This window comes from Callithrix jacchus, chromosome 13 (genome assembly GCF_049354715.1).
Source record: "Callithrix jacchus isolate 240 chromosome 13, calJac240_pri, whole genome shotgun sequence".
NCBI classification, from domain to species: Eukaryota; Metazoa; Chordata; class Mammalia; order Primates; family Cebidae; genus Callithrix; species Callithrix jacchus.
The window spans coordinates 62,962,790-62,972,079 of NC_133514.1; the positions used below are offsets into that span (position 1 = coordinate 62,962,790).

The 9,290-nt window shown below is 40.7% G+C and overlaps 1 long non-coding RNA gene across 1 annotated transcript in view; it reads right to left on the minus strand.

Moving 5' to 3' along the window:
* LOC144578864 (uncharacterized) overlaps positions 1-8,885 on the minus strand; it is a 263,235-nt gene extending 254,350 nt beyond the window's left edge. Inside the window, exon 1 of the long non-coding RNA XR_013525314.1 lies at positions 8,699-8,885. This is a non-coding gene — a long non-coding RNA (uncharacterized LOC144578864). The remainder of the gene's footprint in view (positions 1-8,698) is intronic.
* Positions 8,886-9,290: the final 405 nt, after the last annotated feature.

Here is a 9,290-nt window from a genome sequence, read left to right on the forward strand (position 1 = left end):
CATCACAGACGAGGCACTAAATAACCAAGTAGCTGGCCTCTCTCAATAGCCACCCATGGCAGGCACTATGGACACGTGAAAAGAGTGGCCATGGTGCAGGGATGGAGACTATGTGTGGCCTCAACAGAATGAATTTTCACTTACCAAGGGTGATCTAGCTGCTGCAACAGCTGAATGTCTAACCTGCCAACAGCAGAAGACAATGCTGAGTCCCCAGTCCAGCACCAGCCACTGGTGATAAGTTGACTACATAGGACCCCTCTCTCCATAGAAGGAGCAGTTACTCTTTTTCATAGGAATAGGTATCTATTCTGAGTCTGGGGTTTACCTTTCCTACCGTGAGGCCCCAGCCAGCACTACTGTCTGAAGGCTTACTGAGTATTTCATCCACTGGCAAAGTATCCCACGTAATACTGCATCCAACTAAGATAGCCATAGTACAGCCAAGGAGCTATAGGAGAGGGCAACAACCATAAAATCTACTTCTCATATAAAATGCTGTAACACCTAGAAGCTGACAGACTGATGAAATGATGGAACAGCCTGTTGAAAGAACAGTGGAAGTGCCAACTCACAAATACTACCTTATAAGGATAGGGGGCTATCCTCCAGTGTGCAGTTTACATTTTAAATAAGTAATGTTCATAGGTATATAGTCTACCTACCACGTCCCCAGGAGGCAGAATATATAGGTCTGAAAACCAAAGACTAGGAGCAGGAGTCCCAAATACTACTGTTCTCAAAGTCCCATTTAGGGCTTTTTGTGCTTCCTGCCCCCACAACTTGGGACTCTGTGGTTTTAAAAATCCTGGTACCCAAAGAGAAAATGCTTCTTCCAGGGGACATAACAAGAGTCTCGTTGAATGATAGCTCAGCTTCAACCTGGGCAACTTTAGGTTCTCACACCGAGGGACTAGCAGGCACCAAAAAAGACCGTCATCTTAGTAGGGGCAATTGGCCCTGCTTATTAGAAGAATGTAGGGCTGTTATTACACCATAAGGAGGAAGGAATATATTTGACACTTGGATGATCCACTTGAGTGCTGCTTGGTTCCTCCTTGCCCTATTTTGATGGTAAATGTAAAAGTGCAGGAACCTCAACCAGAGGAAGACATGATGACCAAGGGCTTAGATCCTTCAGGAAGGAAGGTCTGGGTCACACCAATAAGTCAGGCCCTAATTCAGCCGAGGTGTTAACGAAGGGTGATGGTAATCTAGAATGAAGAGGAGAGGAGAGTAAGTATAAGTGTCAGTTGTGCCCCAAGACATGCTACAAATGCAGGGACTATAGTTTTCCAACTACCCTTTTCTTCTAAATTTGCAAGAGACAGAGGCCCCCTGGAATCTTAGAGTGTCTGCTTCTAGAACTTATACAAAGAAGTGGATCAAAATAACCTGATAGTTTGGATGTTTGTCCCCTCCAAATCTCATGTTGAAATTGATCCTCAGTGTTGGAGGTGGGGTCTTGTGGAGGTGTTTGGATCATAGAAGCAGATCCTTCATGAATGGCTTGGTGCCATTCCCATGGCAATGAGTCGTTTCTTTATTCACTCAAGAGCTGGTTGTTTAAAAAATTATGGCACCTCTCTCTTCTTTTTTCCTCTCTCTGCATGTGACTCACCAACTCCCCTTTCCCTTCCACCATGATTGGAAGCTTCCTGAGGTCCTCACCAGTAGCAGATGCTGGTGCCATCTGCTTCCTGTACAGCCTGCAGAAGAACTGTGAGCCAAATAAACCTCTTTTCTTTACAAATTACCCAGTCAGATATTTCTTTATTGCAATGCAAAGGGACTAAGACATGGCCCAAGGAGCGGACTGTGTTGGCCACTGTGATATGCTGCCTATCCTCCATCAGGAACAAAAAACTCACTCTCACCTTCTGGGAGTGCCAAAGGCAGAAGCTCTCAGCTATCAGGCCACTATGTGGACTACTTTGGCTGAAGAGAACCGCCTCACCTAAGGTCACACCCTTATTCTATTATGGGCAGCATCCAATGACTGATTGACATGGGAGTACAATGGCCTGGGCTCTGGCCCAACGCAGGACAATTTCAAAGGGTCATCACAGCTTCAGGTCTCCCCAAAGAGTTGGTTGAAGCCTCTGCTGAAACTGTCTCATAACTCAATTTCACCTACCACCCAAGGCTGCTACCTTCATTCTACAGATGTCGATCACAAGGGCACTCCCTAATGAGCCCTGACTGTTCATCTTCATCTCAGTATCTGCTTCACAGGTAATCCAACCTATGATATGCACCAAAATATGGGCATCAGAAATACTTGTGTCTGTTGGATAAGTTCTCTCCTTGGAATGGTACTTGATAAATGCTAATTCATTTACCATCTAAATTGCATGCATCATTATCTATTAATAGATAAGCAAAAATATAATTGAATTGATCTACTTTCTCCTCATTAAATATGAATATTGATGAGACACAACTTATTATAAAAGGTCAGAATCCCATCTTTCAAGGTGGCCCCAGATGTCCAGAGTTTGGTTCGACTTTTTCTTTAAAGATGACTCATTGCTAACCTCAGATAAAATCCCTGATTCATTCTTGTTTTGAAAGCAAGAAACTGCCAGAAAGATTAATTACACTTCCAATGAGCTAGCCTTTTCCATGACCAGGTTGTTCCCTGGTTTCAGCAGCAATACTTGAGGTCAGATCATTGCTTGTGATTTCTGGAAGTTCCTTGCTCTAAGAACTCCCACCTTGGCTGTCCCAGAAAAACAAAAAGCACTGAAGAACTCATCTTTCTTCTCAATTCGTTTTTTCCTACCAGGTATGCTCCTATTACTTAGGCTTGTAGCAGCTCATTTAGGTGCTCTGGAACCCTTTAATTTCTAGGGAGGAGCAAGGGAACTACTGTCTTTAACTCCTGTTTCCCTAACATGGCACTAAGATAGAAAACATTGCTCTTTTCCAACTGTAGAAGTACATGGATGCATATAAGTAATTCAACTAGATATGAAACTACAAATTTGTCCAAAATAACAGAAATCTCCAAGTATGACCCGGCCCTCTCCATATTAGAATGTTATTAGGGAAATTAGGTAACTTAGTAACTTTAGAGGACAAAAGAAGGGAAGATAAAAGGATGATTTCATGTGCTATACTACTTATGTCACACAGGGTCTACACTGTACTGCTGTTAATAATCCTTTGTTAAGAAATGGTCCTGTTCAACTCAGACATTTACAGAACTCTCCTCCCCAAATCCACAGAATATACATTCTTCTCAGCACCACATCACACCTACTTTAAAATTGACCACATAATTAGAAGTAAATCACTCCTCAGCAAATGCAAAAGAACAGAAATCATAACAGTCTCTCAGACCACAGTGCAATCAAGTTAGAACTCAGAATTCAGAAACTAACTCAGAACCGCACAGCTTCATGGAAACTGAACAACTGGCTCTTGAATGTTGACTGGATAAACAATGAAATGAAGGCAGAAATAAAGATGTTCTTCAAAACCAACGAGAACGAAGACACAACATACCACAATCTCTGGGACACAATTAAAGCAGTGTCTAGAGGAAAATATATAGCAATAAATGCCCAAGGAAAGATCTAAAATTGACACCCTATCACCAAAATTGAAAGAGCTAGAGGAGCAAGATAAAAAAAGACTCAAAACCTAGTGGAAGACAAGAAATAACTAAGATCAGAGCAGAACTGAAGGAGACAGAGACCAAAAAAAAACCCTTCAAAAAAATCAATAAATCCAAGAGCTGGTTTTTTTAAAAGATCAACAAAATAGATCACTAGCCAGAATAGTAAAAAAAGAAAAGAGAGAATAATCAAATAGATGCAATAAAAAACAAAAAAAGGGATATCACCACAGATTCCACAGAAATAAAAACCACCATCAGAGATTACTACAAACAACTCTATGCATATACACCAGTAAATCTGGAATAAATGGATAAATTCCTGGACACTTCCATCCTCCCAAGCCTAAACCAAGAAGTCAAAACCCTGAATAGACCAATAACAAGGGCTGAAGTTGAGGCAGCAATTAATAGCCTACCCACCAAAAAAAGTCCAGGCCCAGATGGTTTCACAGCTGAATTCTACCAGACATACAAACAGGAGCTGGTACCACTCCTTCAGAAACTATTACAAACAATCCAAAAAGAGAAAATCCTTTCCAAATCATTTTATGAGACCAGCATCATCCTGATACCAAAACCCAGCAGAGGCTCAACAATAAAAGAAAACTTCAGGCCAATATCCATGATGAACACAGATGCAAAAACCTTCAAGAAAATACTGGCAAACCGATTGCAACAGCACATCAAAAAGCTTATCCATCATGATCAAGTAGGCTTCATCCCAGGGATACAAGGCGGGTTCAACATACAGAAGTCTATAAACGTAATTCACCACATAAACAGAACCAAAGACAAAAACCACATGATATCTCAATAGACGCAGAGAAAGCCTTTGACAAACTTCAACCAGCCCTTTATGCTAAAAACTCTCAATAAACTAGGTATTGACAGAACATATCTCAAAATAATAAAAGATATTTACAACAAACCCACAGCCAATATCATACTGAATGGGCAAAAACTGGAAGCATTCCCTTTGGAATCTAGCACCAGACAAGGATGCCGTCTCTCACCACTCCTATTCAATATAGTATTGGAAGTTCTAGCCAGAGCAATCAGGCAAAAAGAAGAAACAAATTCAATTTATTGGATTAGGAAAGGAGAAAGTCAAATTGTCTCTATTTGCAGATGGCATAATTGTATATTTAGAAGACCCCATCATCTCAGCCCAAAATCTCCTGAAACTGATAAGCAACTTCAGCAAAGTCTCAGGATACAAAATCAATGTGCAAAAATCACAAGCATTCCTATACATCAATAACAGACTGAAAGAGAGCCAAATCAAGAACGAACTGCCATTCACAACTGGATATGAACACACTTCACAAAAGAAGACATATATGAAGCCAATAAACATATGAAAAAATGCTCATCATCACTGGTCATTATAGAAATGCAAATCAAAACCACATTGAGATACCATCTCACACCAGTTAGAATGGTGATCATTTAAAAACTCTGGAGACAACAGATGCTGGAGAGGATGTGGAGAAAAAGGAACAGTTTTACACTGTTGGAGGGAGTGTAAATCAGTTCTACCATTGTGGAAGACAGTGTGGCAATTCCTCAAGGACCTAGAAATAGAAATTCCATTTGACCCAGCAATCCCATTACTGGGTATATATCCAAAGGATTTTAAATCAATCTACTATAAGGACACATGCACACGAATGTTCATTGCAGCACTGTTTACAATAGCAAAGACCTGGAACCAACACAAATGCCCATCGATGATAGACTGGACTGGGAAAATGTGGCACATACACACCGTGGAATACTATGCAGCCATAAAAAACGATGAGTTCGTGTCCTCTGTAGGGACATGGATGAACCTGGAAACCATCATTCTCAGCAAACTGACACAAGAACAGAAGATGAAACACTGCATGTTCTCACTCATAGGCAGGTGCTGAACAATGAGAACACATGGATACAGGGAGGGGAGCATCACACACTGGGGCCTGTCGGGGGGAGCTAGGGGAGGGACAGCAGGTGGGTGGTGGGGAGCTGGGGAAGGATGGCATGGGGAAAAATGATGGAGAGGAAGGCAGCAAACACATTGCCATGTATGTACCTATACAACAATCTTGCATCTTCTTCACATGTACCCCAAAACCTAAAACGCAATAAAATATATATTTTTAAATGGTCCTGTTCATAATTAAAATAATAGTAATAGAAAGGTTCTCTGTTATTCCAGATCTTACTCCTCCATGTCAAAAAAAAGTCCTAGATTAAAAACAACTTATGACCATGATATTAAATAAATAATTAGGGCATTTAAGGTTGTTATCCCAGCTCTGCTACTAAAGAAAACCCACTTTCATCTACTGAGGTCTTACTTTTTCTCATCTGTTTACAAAACTAGGGAGGGACAAGAGAGGCTGAGCCTTTCCAAAAAATTTTAATAGTAAGGGTGTTATATTGGAAATAATAAAAATTATTTTACTGTTTGAAGCAAAACTTTAAAGGTAACTTGTAAGTTTCCATCAAATGTTAAACTAGTGTAAACTTCCATGTGACCATGTTGAGCTAAATTTCATTAGCTAGTTTATCAACCCCAAACCATATCTCACCAAAATATGGCTTCGATAGCAAGCTGTACATCAACAATTTGACATGGCCCAGCCAGACCTCTCCTCTGAGCTCCAGACTTGCATACAACTGTCTACTCCATATATTATACATTTGGCTGTCTCAAAGATACGGCAAATGGCCATATGCAAAACAAGCTTCACAACTTTCACCCCAAATCTGATGCTTTTCCAGTGATCTTTATCATAGCAGCAAGTATGACCATCTAATAAGTACAACAAACCAGGTAACCGGAGTAAGGCTTAATACCTTCCACCTCCCTCATCTTCAATTACGAATTTACACCAACTCCTGTCTTACCCCCCTGCACCCCCCCCCCACGAAGACAGACTCTCACTCTGTCACCCAGGCTGGAGTGCAGTGGTACAGTCTTGGCTCACTGTAACCTCCGCCTCCCAGGTTCAAGCAATTCTCACCCCTCAGCCTCCCAAGTAGCTGGGATTATAGGCACCCACTACTACACCTGACTAAGTTTTGTATTTTTAGTAGAGACAAGGTTTCACCATGTTGGCCAGGCTGGTCTCTAACTCCTAACATCAAATGATCTGCCCACCTTGGCCTCTCAAAGTGCTAGGATTATAGGTGTGAGCTACCACACCTGGCCCCAATTTTATTGCTAAATAACTTGAACCATCTACCAATCTTTGTCTCTATCCCCACTACCTATTCCAATCTACTGCGACTTCTCACCTGTATTATGCAGTAGCCTTCTTACTGGCCCCCTGAAATTCTCTCTTGTCCAATATCCATTCTCTATATTACAATTAGCAATATCTCAAAATGTATATATGATCATGCCATTCCCTGCTTAAAACCCTCAAATGATTTTTCTAGTCTTTTAGTATAATCTCAAAATCCTTGACTCTTACTACAAGGTCCTACATGATCGGGCACCAGCTTCACAACACAGTGCTTCATGCCTCTCTTGGAGCTCCAGCCACACTGGCCTCCCCAAGCTCTTTAAATGCACATGCTCCCTCCATCCACAGGACCTTTGCACATATTGTTCTGCAGCTGCAGAGAGTTTTACTCCATTTTCTTTGCCTAGTTACCGCCTAGTTTTTCTTCAAGCCACAGCTCAAAAAACACTTTCTCAGGAAAACCTTCTCTGACCCCCAGGCTAAATCAAGTCCTGGTATGACAAGTTCTCATAGTATTGCAAACATTTTCCTTATAGCACTTATTACATTTTGCAATGATGAATGTAGGTGATTATTTATTCCACATCTGTCTTTCTCACTAGTATTGCAAACATTTTCCTTATAGCACTTATTACATTTTGCAATGATGAATGTAGGTGATTATTCCACATCTGTCTTTCTCACTAGGTAGAGCTCAGACATTTTTTTGTTCACCATTTTATCCCTGAAACCTCTCTCAATGCTTAGTACATAATAGGTACTCAATAAATATTTATCTAATGAACAAATGGATAGACAAATAGAAGCAGGGAGAAGTAATGAGTCATCTTTTTCTCTTGATTGCTTTTGCTGAAATCCTTACATATTTGCCTCTTAAACTGCATTTCTCTTTAACTGTGAAGGTATTATTTGGGACTTCTGCTCAAATTTCAGCAATTTTAAAAAGAAACGGTATCTACTTATCAAATTTAAATTGTTAAGAATGATCACCTGTTATTTCCATGGCAGTTATACAATGTCAATTACAAAGAACAGCCTTGGTAGTTGTTGGGAAAATTATTAGTGGGTCAAGAAAAACAGAAGCTAAGGAATAGTTGTAATAATCTCCAAGAATGAGATAGTAGCCCTGAGTATTGTGCAGTAGAAAAGTTCTGAATTACCATCAGCTTTACTTTTCCAAGACTATTCAAGTCAAGCATCTCAAATTCTTAAGTCTTGGACATTTAATGAGGTCCCCAAACTGCTCTCTAACCTGGAGATTGCAGGGAAAGGAATGAGGAATTTCTGGTGGTGGGAAGGCAGACAAGCAAAACAGTCTAATGAAAGTTAAAGGAAACGCACAAATAACGTTGAGGAAGCAAGAGTGAATGTTTTCAATTCAGCCTGTGATCAGCTCCTGTCCCTATCCCTGCCTCCTTGTAAGTGAATTTTGTAATGCAATCCGCAACTATTAAGATGCATAGGACATTCATTATGTCCAGGGGACCTCAGCCCCAGGGCACTCCTCTCATTTAACTTATCCTTTCACTCAGCCCTTTGGCCAGCTCCGCCTCTGAGGAACAAACCTAACACCAAGATTCTAAGCCAGGTCTTTCATCAGTACCAAATTCAATTTATGAAACCCTCAAGTGTTACGTCCTCCAGTGAAAATGCTCAGACAACGTTTTGGAGGCAAGTCACGTCCAAGTGCCATGATGAGTCTAACCGAATCCCTGAAGTGATTTTCCCTTTCCTCCACTCTCTACCCCTTCTCTGTATTTCTGAACTAAAGTAGAAAACATAGAAACAAGGCAAGGCAGAAATCAATCACTGAAGCGGATATTTCCTCTTTACATACCCCAGGTCAGCAGCTACTGTCCTCTCAGTCTTCCAATGTGACTTGAATAAAGGCCTCCTCAAGGTAAACCACCTTGGATGAGAGAAATTTACAAAAAGATGCATCAAAAAAAAAAACAAAGCCTCAGAGGCACACAGTCAGCATGAAAACAAGACCAGCATCTGTACTATTTAAGATCTCCTCTCCCATCAACCCTTGGGGCCTCAGAATAAACAATTCCCATAAGCTCCCAACGCAGAGAGTGAGTTGAGGCTCCTTGGAAGTACGCTTTTGAAATCATTAAGAAAAAGGGAGGCTTAGAGACTCTTTTTGTGAAGCCATCTGCGACTGCTCTAACATACTTAGCTGCATGTGTGACTCACACGAAACTTTAACTATCATAGCCCCTTTTTAAATAACTGTTGTATTGCTGGTCATAGTATTATATAGCTATATGTTTACATGTTTATTTACCCCACTCTAAGGGGAGATCTCCTGGGGCCTGGAGCCACATGTTAACAGTCTTTATAGCTCCATCACATAGCACAATAAGTGTTCGGTGTTTCTTGATGAATAGGTGAATTTAAAAATGCAAGAATCTTTCAGGATTTCC